Below are 17,635 nucleotides of genomic sequence, written 5' to 3'. Positions count from 1 at the left end.
GAATCTCTCAAGCCCAACCACTTGAACGTTTACTTGTTTTATATAGAATTAATGTTGCGAGTTGTTTAATCGATGTGTCGTATAAATCACGAATTTGTTATATAACGATTTATAGATTTATAAAAATAGTTATTTTTCTATTTACAACCCATAAGTTATATAGTTTTACATATTTTGACCCAATTATTATTATTATCAACATAATTGACCAAAAACATTAGTTTGACCTATTCAGCCCCTTATTTTGTAAAGTTGGCAATTTTTGCCCTTTTTATAAAAAAATGACATTTTAGGTCCTTGAACCATTTTTCTTGACATCTTTGACCCAAACACTTATTTAAATAATGTTTTAAGCCCAAAAGTAAATTTTTGAAAGTTTCAACTCTTTAGTTAAAAGATTTGCATTTTAGTCCACCTTTTTCGCAATTTTTACACTTTTTTACCCAAATTCCAAAATCTTTGAATTTTCAATCCTTTTTACAAATATGATCATTTTAAACCCCAGAAATAGATTTATTTACCTTTCTACCCACTGTTTTGTGAAATTTACCATTTCAGCCCCTTAAGAACCATTTTTTTCGCAACTTTGGGCCTATGGGCCGAAAAGCCCAAAATTTAACCCAATAAGCCACAAATTTCATTTTTAGTCCTTTGAAAATACATAATGTTCATAGAAGCTTTCATTTTAATTGTTTTGACAATTTGGACATTGTAAAAACCGTAAATGACAACTATTTCCCAAACTTTTGTTTATTTGACAAAAATAGTCCAATAATGAGTTTTATAATGTAGTGTGTTATTTTAAAACTTGTATGTTAGTTTATCTTGACATGTTAAGTGAAATATGAACTAGATCACATATTTTTCCTTTTTGAACTATAGATCTCGAATTATCTTTCATTTTTAGCACATATATACCATAAAAACACAAGAAATCACATATATCATACAAATACACATAGATCTTCACATTTTACTTGCATTCTCCCCCATAAAACATATGAAAACTGAAAATAGAGGGGTATGAACTCACCTTAGGTTTATGGGTTTGGTTTTGAAGAAAAATAGAGGAGATGAGGTTGTTTTTGGCTTGAATGCTTTCTTAGAGGAAGTATTTAAGCTTTGATGGTCCTAGAAGACATGATCACGAAATGAAGCCATATGAAGGAGTGTTCTTAGCTTAAAGATAGAAATAAAAACTTATGTATGACAACAACTTACCAAGGATGGTGATATAAGTGAAGATTCTCTTGAAGCCCTTCTAAGTTTTCGAGATTTTTGAGGAAGGTAGGGAGACGTTCTTGAAGATTTAGAGAGAGTTTGAAATGTTTTGTGTGTGTGTGTTGATCCTCGGCCGCAAGAAATAAGAAGGAGGAGAAGAGAGAGATGAATGCATGGGAACATGAGATTTGTCTTGGATGTATGTTGGATAATCCCATAATTAACCACTAAACAACAATGAGGTGTCATGGGCATTTATTCATCATTTCTCCCTTTTTTTGTTTACTTGGGCCGAGAGAGAGGGGAGAGAAGAGAGTAGCTTGGGCCTTTTGTGCTTGAGTCCATAATATGAGGCCCAATTTGATGATTTTTCGGCCCATTGGGCCTTTAGAGTAGTTCACGGCCCAATTTAGCATAAAGGAATGGATTTAAGTCTATTAAAGTTATTTGGATTTGTTATGGCCCAATAAGGCCCATTAAGGTAAACCAATCCATTTTAGGCCCATTATGGCCCAAAAAGTTAAGTTTCATGAAAGTGGGTTGAACTTCAAGAACAACATGAATTAGGGTTTACGAGTTTACAGTAGATAATGTTTACAAGAGTACATAATTTCCTACCTACAATGCTAGTTGTGACAGTAATTTAGTTTATGCATTTCATCAAACAGTTGGAGTGCATACAATTTAACTATTTTAAAAATGTTAAAAACATGATACTTCCAATTCAAGTTATCAATTCCAAATCATCATATACTTCCGATTTCGACTTCGGATGCGACATCCTATGTCTGATCGATTTCTCATTTTGATTTTGATTTCCGAAAATCCGATTGGGAACCTGTGACTACCGATTCCGAGTCCTTCAATGTCGACTGTGACTGCGAGTCCAGAACTCTGATTCCAATTTCATGAACAACGAAGAAATTCTGATTCCAACTCAGTTCGTTTGCGAATCTGGGAATTCCAGTTCCAAATCCGTTATGAACTTTAACAGATGCTTGCAAGCTACGAACATTTAGAGTATTCAACAAAGAAATCGATGAATTTGATGAATTTGGGTTGTGAATCTGTCTTGAACGGCGAACCTCCCAGCCACGAATATCGATGATTGATTAACACTGGATGACATTGATGATGGTTTAGTTGAAGAAATCTGGATGATTGTTGAAGGTTGGAGGAGAAATTTTGATGATAAACGAACTGTTATCGAATTCTCTATAGTTACGTATTTGAGATTGAAGGTTATTAACATATTTACAAGTTTGTCACCGTGTCTTTTTATGCTTAGATTAAATGAGTGGCTGAGAATGATTCCCCCATTCTCAACATTTTTTTATTTTCTCAATTGAACTTATATATATATATATATATATATATATATATATATATATATATATATATATATATATATATATATATATATATATATGTTGTATTCATGTTTGCATCAATGTCGTTCGACAGCCCTATACTGTATGTAATTTAGAGGAAAATGATTTATCATCTTTTTTCTTCTATTCTAAAATATGCAATTCTTTCTATAAAAAAAATGAAACGTGAGATGTTAATTAAACAAATAAAAAAGTTTAAAAAAATGATAATGAAACATATGGTCATGCACAACAAAGATAGATAACTATAATGTTGGAAACAGTTAAATAAACTCAAGACGAATTAGGATATACCCGATCCATGAACATCACGATAAATTGATTGGAAAAACATGAATTTAAATGTTGAAAAGAAACAAAAACTGCATACATAAGATTCGTTGAGCATTAACGTGCACAATAGCCGCCAATAGGCAAGCAAGAGTCTTTTCAGATCCTATTTCAGACACTCCAATGAGTTCATGACCCTTTAAAGCCATTCCCTGGTCTTGAGGTTGAATTGCAACTGCACCAGGTGGTATCACAAGGAAGCATACTCAACAAATTCAATCATCATTGTCTTTAAAGTCTTGTCTACTGGTTGGAGTAGTTTATGAGCTTCCTAAAATTTAATAATAAACGTTAACATTTTATATAAACATGGTTTTCTTAGTGTCATAGTTATAATTTTAACATATTTATATATACCTACCCGTCTGCATATATATTAGTTCTTCATTCAGGTTTTGGAGCAGAAAGTGCAGCAATACCAACAAACGGAAGGACTGAAACATAATAACAATTACTCAAATATGGTATTTTATGCATATAAATCTACACGTATAAAATATATAATGAGAAAATTCTTGAGCCTTCCTGATTGAAATGCCAAAAGTTTGCCTCCAATGCTCTTCATTGCCATAAAAGCAGTCTTGATCCCAACACCAAAAGCTGAAGTTAAACAAATTGTAGGTAATTAGAAGGAAGTTATGCAAAAGACTATAAAGTATTGATTAACTGTTGAGGAGAGTGAATAACGTATGAGATCAAACTATCTATGGTTAGTATTGAGAAGATCAGATAAACATGGAAGTTATTGGGTGTTGTTACTGTCATATCCCTTCCTTGTATAACTCCTTATCTTGTGTACAAATCCTTATATATGTAATCCCTCTGGAAAGAAAATAATATAGAAAACCCTTCATACGAATTTCTTGTCTACATGGTATCAGAGCATACCGTTAAAAACCCTTTGAATCAAATCGAAAAATCACCCCTCAAAGAATAATAAAGATAATGACGTCATCTCTCCTCAAGAACCTCGCCTTGTTGTTCAGGATGCTCCCTTCCCGACTGGGATCATCCTCGATGACACGAACTATCAGTTGAGACCAAGTTGTGGTCTCAACTGATGGAGATGAGGATTGGAGCACGCAATAAACTAGGATTCCTAACCGGATCCTCCAAGAAGTCTGACTCCGGTGAAAAGCAAATCAAAAATTGGCTCATGGATAATAATCGGGTCAAGATTTGGCTCATAGACTCGATGAGCCCCACCTTGATCCTGAGGTTTATCCGTTTGAAGACGGCGAAAGAAATATGGGACGCGGTGCCAAAGACGTTGTATGACGGGACAGGCGAAACACAGTTGTTCGAACTGAATCGTAGGTTGTTCAGTACAAGACAGAATGGACGACCACTCGCAGCATACTACAACGAATTGATAGGGATCTTTCAGATGATCGATACCCAAATGATGGTCCAGGAAGATGATGTGAGCCATGTAGTTTCAATTAATAAAATATTAGGGCATCTCCGAGTACACATCTTTCTTGCAGGGTTAGATGCAGAATTTAACCAAGCACGAGGGAAGATCCTAAGAAAAAATCCACCCTTGGATCTTGAGGCGTGCTAAGCGCTCAGACGAAAAGACCAGTCCCAAAGAAACACTATGGAAGACATGAAGAATGAACCTGATAGTCTTGTGCATCTCACAACTCAAAATCGCCCTTCAAAACTCAAAAATTCCAGCAACAAAAAAAACACTTTTGTGTGTACTCATTGTGGAGAAGAAGGGCACTCAAAACAGAAGTGTTACGAGATCGTAGGTTACCCGGAGTGGTGGGATTTTTCAAAGAAGCCACGAAGGAAGGTGGGATAAGCCTCTATAGCCACAACAAAGAATGATGAGGCGACCTCAATTGCTGCCCATGCTGAGTCATTCAACAACCATGGTATGTCAACTACAAGTAAGCCTGTGATTAGTGAATAGATTATTGATACAGGTGCGACGGATCACATGACAAATGATTCGTCTAAGCTGGTATTAAAAACCCAGCCTAAGCAAAACATGGTGAAAATAGCAAATGGGGGCTTAGCAAAAGTAACATCTGAAGGTTCTGCTCAAGTGTCGAATTCTATGAATCTTGACACTGTCCTAGTTGTTCCATCCTTGTCATCGAATCTATTATCTATTAGTCAGATCATAGATCTACTTAACTGTTATGTAACTTTTTGGCCAAAAAAATGTGTTTTTCAGGACATTATGACGAATCAGACTCTTGGCTATGGTATTAGGAAGGGTAACTTGTACTATCTTGAAGAAGAAAGACCAGCTGAAGCTTACAACATGGAAGAAGGAAGTTCTTTATGTTAGTTATGGCATCGTAGATTAGGGCATTTGTCATTTGGTTATTTGAAAAAACTGAAACCCGAATTGTTTTTGAATAATAAACAGTTTGATTCTAATTGTGATGTGTGTGAAATGGCCAAAAGCCATTGGATTTCATATTCCCAAAGTGAGAATAAAATACTATTCCCCTCATGAAGATCCACTCTGATGTGTGGGGTCCGACAAGAATAGCTACTCCGAATGGGTATCATTTATTTTGTTACTTTCATTGATGAATTCTCACAGATGATTTTGGATTTCCCTGTTAAAACATAAAAATGAAGTAATACATGCCTTTAAAGAATTATACAAGTTAATAAAATCTCAATACAAGTGTGAGATAAAGATCCTCTAATTTAATAATGGAGGAGGTTATGTGAACCATGACATGGAAGTATTTTGCATGGATAACTTTGTTAGACACCAAACATCATGTTCAAACATGCCTCAACAGAACGGACTAGCGGAAAGGAGAAATAAATAAATACTTGAAATTGTGCGAGCCTCTTTATTTGACATGAAGATTCCACGCCAATACTGGGGAAAAGCGGTAAGAAATGCTGCATATTTGATGAATAGAACACCGTCAAGAGTTATACAGTTTAAAACTCCATTGCAACTGTTACACGAAAAACTAGATATTCTGATTGGGTCCAATCTCGAACCATGCGTATTTAGGTGTGCAGCATATGTACACTCTAATACTGGAAAACTAGAACCACAGGCAATAAAGTGTATGTTTCTAGGGTACGCTGACTTCAAAAAGGGGTACCGATGTTACGACCCGAAAGAAAAGAAAATGAATGTCACTCGTGATGTTAATTTCCATGAGAGCACCTCCTATTTTACTCATGAATATACCTCTCAGGGGGAGAAGTCGGATGAGGGTAACATGCATGATATCAATAAAGATATTGGGCTGGAGGAAGTAATAGATGGACTCGAAGAAGATGCAGATGGGCCAGAAACGTATGAAGATGGGCCAGAAATGACTTATGAGCCTGACAATTTCGAGCAAGGTAGTAGAACGAGCCCAAGCCCAACCTATACCGATTCCGATCCAACGTTGCCACAAGGTACATTAACTAACGAAAACTCTAACAGTTCTCATGAGAATGTCGATGTACAGGTAATACCAGAGATGAGATATCCTGTGAGAAAAAATGGAGGGATACCACGGAGGCAATACCAACCGGATCTTACGTCAAAATCGAAGTACCCGATCAATCACTACGTGTCCATATATAAGTTGGTCGAACCACAACAACACATAGTGGAGGAGTTAGTCGCTGTAGTCATCCCCAAAACCATACATGAAGCTATGAGAGATCTAAAGTGGAAAAAAGATGTATATGAAGAGTTAGATGCATTAAAACGGAATCAAACGTGGGGTGAAGTAGTACTCCCTCCAGGAAAGAGAACCGTAGGGTGCGGATGGGTCTTCACGGTCAAACTAGATTCAAATGGAAAGGTAGACAGGTATAAGGCCAGACTAGTCGCGAAGGGCTATACACAAAAATGCGGCATAGACTATGGGGATACTTTTGCACCGGTGGCGAAAATAAATACTATTAGAATCCTGGTGTCAATTGCTGCAAATAGAGACTATCCACTTAAACAATTCGACGTAAAAAATGCATTCTTAAATGGCTAATTGGAAGAATAAGTGTTCAAGGAACCCCCACTCAGAATGAATTATGATGAAAAAGTATGCAAGTTGAATAAGGCGTTGTACGGACTAAAAGAGTCCCCGATAGTGTGGTTTGGGAGGTTTTCAAGGTTCATGAAAAATGTTGGATATAAACAGTCAGATGCTGATCATACTTTATTCATAAAGAACTATGGGAAGAAGATAATTTCCGTGATTATGTATGTCGATGACATGGTAGTGACTGGCAATGATCTTGATGAAATAAACAAACTACAACTAATATTGGGTAAGGAGTTTGAGCTGAAGGACCTTGGAAACTTGAGATATTTTTTGGGTATCGAGTTGGCGAGGTCCAAATAGGGAATTACAATGTGCTAACGTGTCACAACTAGCAAATCTAGGGCTGAGATGGTAATTCATGTACAAAAATTTCCTCCATGTAACCTTGCAACATCAAATTAGTGAAATTCAAACTACAATGTTATTTGAATACTTATGAGCGTGCATTTAGAATCAAGCTGAAATAGCCTCATGCAAGCCCAAAACTTGATCCAATAGCCAAGCCCAATCAATTTTGGGCTTTAACCTAAGAATTCTCGGCCAAGATCAAAGCAATTGAAGTTTGGGCAACCCCAAGAAGCCCAAAGGAGATCAGGAAATTCTTAGGCCTCGTTGGTTACTACATGAGGTTCATACAGAATTTCTCTAAAATCGCCAAGCCGCTCACCGCTTTAACCCAAAAGGGTGTACCCTTTATCTAGGATATAAAACAAGAAGCGGCTTTCCAAACCTTGAAACAAGCTCTATGCAGCGCCCCTGTCTTAACTCTCCCAGAAGGGACAGAAGATTTCATGGTATATTGTGATGCTTCCAGTCAAGGACAAGGCTGTGTACTTATACAGCGCGGAAAGGTTATAGCCTATGCGTCAAGGCAACTAAAGACCCATGAGGTGAACTATACCACACATGATTTGGAATTGGGAGCAGTCGTGTTTGCGCTAAAGATTTGGAGGCACTACCTCTACGGTACAAAGTGCACCATCTTCATGGATCACAAAAGCCTCCAACATATCCCGAACCAGAAAGAACTAAACATGAGACAACGGCGATGGGTTGACCTGCGGAATCATTATGAATGTGAGATCCGTTACCATCTGGGAAAAGCCAATGTGGTGGCTGATGCCCTAAGCCGAAAAGGGTACTCGGGTCGCCGAGTAAGAACACTAACAATGACCATCCACTCCCACTTGTCTTCACAAATCAAGGATGCTCAACTGGAAGCCTTGAAGCCGGAAAACATTGCAAACGAAGCCTTGCGTGGGATGGACAAGAATCTTACGATCAAAGAGGACAGAGTCTACTACCCCATGGACCGAATCTGGACCCTGAAGTTTGGTGGGTTCAGAGACGTGGTTATGAATGAAGCCCACAAGACAAAGTACTCCGTCCATGCAGGTTCCGATAAAATGTACCTAGATCTCAAAAAACATTATTGATGGCGGAATATGAAAGCCGAAATTGCTATCTACGTAGGCAAGTGTCTGACTTGCGCCAAGGTTAAGGTAGAGTATCAGAAGCCCTCGGGTCTACTATAACAACCGGAGATATCCGAGTGGAAATAAGAACGAATGATAATGGATTTTATAACCAAATTGCCCAAGACGTCAGACGGATTGGAGGCCATCTGGGTGATTGTCGATCGGTTGACCAAATCCGCCTATTTCCTGCCAATAAAGGAAACGTATAAAATGGAAAGGCTGACCCGGATCTACATAAAGGAGGTTGTGAGATTACATGGCGTACCGATATCTATTATCTCTAACAAAGATAGTAGATTTACATCACGATTTTGGTAGTCACTCTAGAGATCGTTGGGAACTCAGTTCGATATGAGCACTACCTACCATCCCCAAACAGATGGTCAGAGTGAGAGGACCATCCAAACATTAGAAGATATGCTCTGATCCTGTGTGATAGACTTCGGCAAGGCATGGGATGCCCATCTGCCACTAATTGAATTCTCGTACAACAATAGTTATCACACCAGCATCAAGGTCGCCCCCTTTGAGGCTCTATACGGACGAAAATGCAGATCACCCCTCTGTTGGGGTGAGGTGGGGGATACACAACTGGCGAAAGGGCAGGTACCAAACAACACTCTTACTGGGCTCGAGATTATCAGGGAAACAACTGAGAAGATCGTTCATATTAAGGAATGACTCCAGGCGTCTCGAGACCGACAGAAGAGCTACGCTGACAGACGATGAAAGCCCCTAGAATTCCAAGTTGGTGATCGCGTACTGCTCAAGGTCTCTCCATGCAAAGGGTTGATACGCTTTGGAAGGCGGGGAAAATTGAATCCAAGGTACATCAGACCATTCGAAAATACGAGTGTTATGCTCAAACATGTTTAACTTTTGGACATATGCATTTTCAAGTCTTATACTTTACACAAATATTTGAATATAGTAAATCTCAAGGTTATTGTATGTGTTTTTGTAAAAATCGTGACTCATTAGAGTAAAAAAAAAAAGAATATTTTGTGTTACAAAACTTTCAAACCGGTTATGGTGTGTTAAACAAACTACAAAACTTGATTATTTTGCTAAAAATAATTTTTATTAGTAAAATATTCGTAACTATGTTGTCACTATTTTGATGGTTTAAAAACTAAGATATTATTCCATTTTCACAACATATGTTACAATTAGACATATTCACTAATGATTATTTATAAAAAGTATTATAAATAATTTAACCAAAATAGTATACAAAACCGAATTTATGACAGAAAAATTCGCGTGTCATAATGTGCCTATCATAAATCTTTTAAAGCATGAGTAATAAACTGTATGTCATAAAAACTGTAAAACGCGTGTCATAAAACTTCAGTCATAAATTCACACTAGTAATGTCATTTTCATTATTCAATAATGGGAGTCAAAGTTCGCGTAAATCCATTAAGGCTCTAGTGAGACACTGTCTTCACCGTACCCACCTAGTGTACATTTTAAGTCCTGCATTATAACCAGAGTCTCCTTGTGGGAGAGCGAGATAGTTGTGTATAGATCTATACGGGGATTGACACCCCCACACCTGAGCTGCTCGCTACAGCTAGACAGGGCTAGTCTAGGGTGACAAATATCTTACCTATTCCGACGCCTGAAGAACGTCGTCCGGGCATAACAGTCACATCAAGCATGGTTATGATAACTCATTTAGGGATTAACAATACTATCTAGAAAAACAGCATTTTACGACGCGCAATACGTGTCGTAAAACGCTCAGACGACGCGCAAATGGGTGTCAAGGAAGGCCCTGTCATAAAGGAAGATGACACGCTTTTGTGCGTCGTCTATTTACGACGCGTGTTTACGACACGCAATGCGTGTCAAGGAAGGTCGTGTCATAAAGAATACGACACGCATTTGCGTGTCGTAACCTTACGACACGCTTTTACGACTCGCATTGCGTATCATTAAAGCCCGTGTTATAAAGAAATATGACACACATTTTTGCATGTCATAATTTTAAAGGTCTTAAAAATATATATATTTTTGATAGATTTACTAAATTTCAAATTAAATAACACATTTAAAAGTCTCATAATGCAAAATAAAATACTTATATAACAAAACAATCCGTTTCATGAAATAATTCTACTAATATTCAAAATAAATCACATTTAATTGTTATTTTATTAACATGAGTCAAAGTAGAAAAACAAATCTTCCTAATCCAAATAACAACAAACATAAAACACAAACTATTTTGAAAATATGGATCTTTGTTACTTGTGTAGAAACAATGTGATCGATTTGTTTCAAGATATGTAACAGTTGTTCTGCACGACTTGTTCCATCTTCTGGCTTCAATTACAGTTGAAGGAGCATATCTTGCAGCATATCCATACATGAGAGCTAATGCAGCATGAATGTCATCAGAATCTTTAATCTTAGTTTTATCTGAGAAGAAGGATAGAATCTGCATTTCAAACAGTCTTTTGTTGTCAAGAAGACTAAACATAAAATAAGCATAAACAATAAATAAAAATTATATAATATAAATATATACCTCTAGAGAACACTTTTTCCAATGTTGTCAAGAATGTCTTTAAGTTTGTCTAACACAGTATCCAAGTGGGATGCTGCAACCCTAAAAAGAATTGACATGGACTTAATTTACTTCACAGGGGTAATTTGGTAATTCCATACATACCAATCCCATGGCTTTAGCCAAACCAAGTCGATTTTCAGGAATGGTGATATTTGCTTGTGTATAATCAGGATCAATTCCATTTCCATTTATATCCAAATGATTTGGTGTGACATATTTCCCAACAATCACCACCACCCCCGATCCATCATGAAGTTCAAATACAGACTGAATCAAACCCTATAGTAATAATCAAGAAAGTTATCCAGATTAATTAATGAATAAAAAGAACCCACAATAACATTTTATTTTTTTTAATTGATAACAATGTTATACAGACCTTTCCATAGGTCTTTTCACCAACAATAATGGCTCTACAGTTGTCATGTAGTGCAGTAGCAACCTATTCAAACTATCACCGATTAGACTTTTATCACTACTCTAATGAAAAAAAATTGAACACATAATATGGTAATATTAGTGCTCACTATTTCACTTGCACTAGCAGTAGTTTTCTTCACCAAAACCAACCATAAAAGAACATAAATCAAGAATTAGTTACCCATAGCTCCAAATTTATAAATAATGTTATTAAAGAAGGTAAAACTTACAATGACAGGAGCTGTAATAAGAGGCATTGTTTCAGCTACTATACTTTTTACATTCTGACTTTCTCTTCCAGCGGTATATATTACAGTCTCCCCTTCATTTAAAAACGGTTTAGCAATTTCAATCCCCTCCTGAAAGAAATTAGGGGTGTTCACGGTCCGATTTTTTCGGTTTTTCGGTCAAACCATAGCCAAACTGTCAGTAACGGTTTTAGTCAATTGAAAACCAAAACCGAACCATGAAAAATAAAACCGAACCATTACTAACGGTTTGGTTCCGGTTTTGTTTCACGGTTTGGAAACTTGAATATGCGTCGATAACTAAGTCAAACTCGGACCGACTAAGTGCAACTCAGACAATATCAAAACTCGTTGATTTTGTCAAAATCAGGAAAAAAATGGTTCTAAAAAACCACTATAACCGGATTTTAAAAAGATATTATGTTACTCTCCTTGGTACAATTTTAAAAAAGTGGGTGGCTTATTTAAGCAATAAACTTCCTTTTAGTACACAAGAAACCTATCGAAGGCTACTGTTGATTAAATCCCAAAGATGCCTTCTCTTTATATAGTGGAGGTTATGCTATTTGATTCCCTCTTACGACTGACGTGAGATGGTAAATGAAAGCCAAAGACGCCTTCTATATATCTCTTTACATACAGACACCTTCTTAGTTTGTTTTTACAAACAAACTAACACACTTCCATGTATATACCATATTTTTAACATTAAAAATAACACATCGCTTAATTGCTCTTATTCTCAAGTCATGAATCATAAGATATGTGGGTTTTCGAATTTTATTATTTTTATATATAATAAAACTATATACAAAAACATATAAGAAAAATTATATATAAATATATATATAAATATATATATATATATATATATATATATATATATATATATATATATATATATATATACACATGGTTCGGTCCGGTTTTTATACGGTTTAAAACTTTTGAAACCTCAAGCCAAACCGTTCATTACGGTTTCGAAAGTTTGAAACCGCAATCCAAACCGTAAATAGAAATACAAACCGTGAAACCAAACCGATGTCCGGTTTGACCGGTTTCACGGTTTCAAACCGAACCATGAACACTCCTAAAAGAAAAAACAATACAACCAGATGATTTACAAACAAAAATTGATTAGATTTATGCAAGTTTACCTGCACTAATCCACCAAGATTATCTCTAAGATCAAGAAAGAAGAATGAGACACCCATCCCTTGAAGTCTCTTCATTGCTGTCAATATTTCTCCTTCAAGTTAGTTACTCAACAATAACAAAAAACTGGTAACCTATGTGGTTTATGACCAGTTGATTTCTTAAAGGAAATAAAAAGTTCTCTGATAATAAAAGCAATTAAACTAATTTATAAAGGTTTTTACCCGAGGAAGAACATATAACCACATGTTGAAGTCAAACAATCTACAAAAAAAGCAAAAAAAAAGTGATTAATGTATTGGGACAGGATGGTCTTTCTAACCCTTTTAACATCCTTTAAAAAGTTAGACAATTTATGTATATAAAAGTTTTTATTGTAATTAATAACCATCAAGGAACCAAACCTTCTTTTCATTTTCCAAAATTTCTCTTATTGGATGATTTATAGCTGCCAAAGAAAGATTTTGTAATTTCAACATACAAAAAACACAACTGTTAGTAACAAAACACACAAATTTATTATATATATATATATATATATATATATATATATATATATATATATATATATATATATATAGAGAGAGAGAGAGAGAGAGAGAATAATAACCTTCAAGTCACTCCCCAAGTAGTCATCTGCCATTTTCCACCGTTTCAAGATGCACACCAAGTACCACCATATATTATATTGAGCATCCATATCTGCCAATTACCCATAATGCCCTTTTCCATAATAGAAAAAGATTACCCTTACCTCCTATGTTGTCTCCTGATTACAGGCTCGTCAATATCTAAGGGTCTATTACTGGGAAGACTGAAAACGACCTTCATATACTTCTCCCCTAATACCAAAACAGGTTTGGATCCACATCTAAGTTTGGGTGTCACAAAAAAGTTAACTCACCATTAAGTTTATAAATACCCATACAAAATCATCATCAAAATTACCTCCTCAACAGATATTGTTCTTTTATACTTGATATACTCTATTCTTTCTAACTAATCCGAGCTTCTTAAGCAATGCTGCTTCAATTGCATCCTTTAACTTGTTATCTCTGGTTTTCACCTCTTTTGTATTCCTAACACCCGATGCATCAGAAACTCTATTCTTTCGTTTACTCCATCTTTAGCTTTTTTGGCCTCTTTCGGGGCATCCTGTCAATGTACAAGTAAATCAATGGTAAGAAGTAAATATATATTATCAACTGTCTGAAGGCCAGTAACTTCAAGAACATAAGATGAGCGAAAAAATAAATCATTTAACAGATATAGCTACCTTTCTTTGGCTCAATGCAGCTTCCTTCCTGAAAACACATTTAAATTGCATAGATCGGCATTGTGGAGAAGGCAGCAATAAAGAAAATACAATGACACTAATGCATTTGATAGGATATTATTAACTGTAGGGGAATTCAAAAATAGGGTTCTAGGAAATCTGGATAACAAAGAGGAATCGTGTAAACACTTTCCTTGTTTGATATTTGACCCTATATGCCTTGGGTATCAGGAAATCCAAACTTGGGATAATCCTGATGCAGCAATTCCGATTTTAGGCACAAAAATCAGAATCAATTAAAGAAGATGAAGTGAAAAATTGTTCTGTGTTTTTATGTGTTTCAATAGCCGTTTTTACAGACTTATCCAATCAACAGATAAGTCACAACAGTTTCCATCTTTTAAGAATTACAAATTAGACCTTGTAATGTCTTTCAAGAATGACAAATTAGACCTTGTAATGTCTTAGGGTTCAGTACTAATAATGTTTAGTAAATACAAGTGTGCACTCCCGCACCTCCTAACTTGTATTATAACTAAAACATTATTCTTGAAACACTTATTAAGTCCATTACACTAAAATATATTTGGTGATAAAATCACCAACAATCCTCCACTATTTTAGTGTAACCTTGAATTAACAAACTTAAAAAACAAAAGAAACGAAACTAATGCATAAATGAAAATATCGATACGATTGAATTTTCATGTTAGTATATTACACATTTCAAACATTCGAGAATTTAAGGTATCTTAAAGATTGAACCCAGCAACTCTTTTGAATATCTGAAGATAATATACACATTAGTTTTACAATCATCTAAAACAAAATAACTTGACACTAATTATAAAGCCGTGTGTCCCAATCCATTCTTGATCGTATAAAAGCCAAGTCCCAAGCTCTTTGAAGTGCGGCTACACTTCACGATCATATAGGTGATTCTTTTATTCATGTACCTGTATACATTTTATCAAAAGAATCATTAAGAAATCAAATTCATCCTGGTCTCTACAGGTTCAAACACACGTACCTTGGGATGGTTATAATATGTGTTCCAATTCATATAAATAAGCTTTCCTCATTGAATTCAACCTCTAACATTGTATTAGAGGGGAATTGGGTGTCTCATTCATAAGAATTTACAAGGACTTTAAGCCCATCCCTATAACAGACTTGTGCACTAAGTCTCGCGCCAAACTCTTAGTGAGATGGTCCGCTAAATTTTGTTGTGATTTTACAAACTCAATCGAAATCACACCATCCATTATTAGATTTCTAATCATCCCATGTCTAACATCAATGTGTCTCTATTTACCATTATAAACTTGACTATAAGCTTTACTCAAAGTAGAAACACTATCACAGCGGATAGATAATGGCGAAATCGGTTTCCTCCACAATGGAATCTCATAAATCAAATTCTTTAACCATTCTGCTTCCTTGCTTGCAGCAGCCAATGCAATAAACTCAGATTCCATTGTTGAACTTGTTATATAAGATTGCTTCTTAGATGCCCATGAGATAGCAGCTCCACCAAGCAAGAATACCCAATCGGTTGTAGAAGAATGATCTTCTCTATTGGATATCCAACTCGCATCAGAATATCCTTCCAAGACCGAAGGAAATCCTGAATAACACAGGCAATAATCCTTGGTTCCTTTCAAATACTTGAAAACACGATGAAACGCTTGCCAATGTTGAGTACTAGGATTATGAGTAAATCTACTCAATCTTCCCACTGCGAAAGCTATATCAGGACGAGTGCTAGTCATAGCATACATCAAAGAGCCAATAGCTTGCGAGTACTCAAGTTGAGAAACTGATCTGCCTCTATTAGGCATCAACTTCATGCTTGAATCCATAGGGGTGCTAACGGGTGTACAATCACTATAATTGAATCGCTTGAGAATTTTCTCAATGTAATGTGATTGTGTAATAGCAAGTCCCTTGTTCACTCGTTTAATCCTTATTCCAAGGATTACATCCGCCTCCCCCATATCCTTCATAGAAAACTTTGAAGACAACAAATTCTTTGTTGCATTAATTTGATTTTGATCAGTGCCAAAAATCAACATATCATCTACATACAAGCAAATGATCACACCAGATCCAGATGAATCAAAACGGCTGTAAACACATTTGTCAGATTGGTTTAAAGAAAAACCATTCGACAAAATTACTTCATCAAACTTCAAATGCCATTGTTTTGGAGCTTGTTTAAGTCCATACAATGATTTCACAAGTCTACACACTTTTTGCTCATTTCCAGGCAAAACAAAACCTTCTGGTTGTTTCATATACACTTCCTCGTCAAGATCACCATTCAAAAAAAGCTGTTTTAACATCCATTTGATGAATTATTAGATTGTGAATAGCTGCCAAAGCAAGTAACAATATAATGGTAGAAATCCGTGCTACCGGTGCATACGTATCAAAATAATCGATACCGGCCTTTTGTCTAAAACCTTGTATGACCAGACGAGCCTTGAATTTGTCAATGGTTCCATCTACCTTCATTTTCTTCTTGAAAATCCATTTACATCCCAAAGGTTTAGAACCGGGAGTTAAATCAGATAACACCCAAACATTGTTCTCCATAATGGATGACATTTCTTCATCAACCGCTTCTTTCCAAAACGCAACATCTCGAGACTCCATAGCTTCCTTAAAAGTATTTGGATCAGTCTCAAGATGAGAGGAATATGAGTATTGATTCTTCACTTTATCCCTCGAACCTTCAACCAAACATAATTGAAAGTCCTCACCAAAATCTTTCGCGACTCGACCTCGTTTGCTTTTACGAAGTTACTGTGTTTCTGGAATTGAAACAACTTCCTTACCATCTGATTTAGGCACCTCATTTGTGCTTGGAATCAGATCCTTTGGTCTTTGAATTGAAGAATACCGCAGCTCATCAAAAATCGCATCTCGCGACTCTATTATGGTATGAACGGAATATGCCTCATTAGGTTCTATAACATAAAACCTATAAGCTTTGGAATGTTCTGCATATCCAATAAATATGCAGTCAATTCCTCTTTCACCCAAATTATTCTTTTTAGGTTCGGGTAATTTCACAACTGCTCGACATCCCCAAATTCGAAAATAATTCAAATTTGGTGCTTTCTTGTGCCAAAGTTCATAAGGAGTAACTTTGTTCCGTTTATTAGGAACTCGGTTTAGCACATAATTAGTTGTGAGCATAACTTCACCCCAAAAACCTTCACTTAAACCCGAAAAAGAAAGCATTGAATTTACCATTTCTTTTAAAACTCGATTTTTCCGTTCAGCAACACCATTTTGTTGTTGATTGTAAGGAGCTGTGGTTTCATGAATGATTCCTACCGATTGAAAGTATTCAGAATCTATGTACTCTCCTCCCCTATCCGTCCTAAGACATTTTATCGAAATACCTAACTGTAATTCGACTTCGGTTTTATATACTTTAAACTTTTCCAAAAGCTTCATTTTTGGAATGTAACAAGTATACATAACAAAACCGACTTG

Source organism: Lactuca virosa, chromosome 5 (assembly GCF_052849685.1).
Source record: "Lactuca virosa cultivar CGN04683 chromosome 5, Lactuca_virosa_CGN04683_v6, whole genome shotgun sequence".
NCBI lineage: Eukaryota > Viridiplantae > Streptophyta > Magnoliopsida > Asterales > Asteraceae > Lactuca > Lactuca virosa.
Note: the sequence above shows the minus strand (reverse complement) of the source record.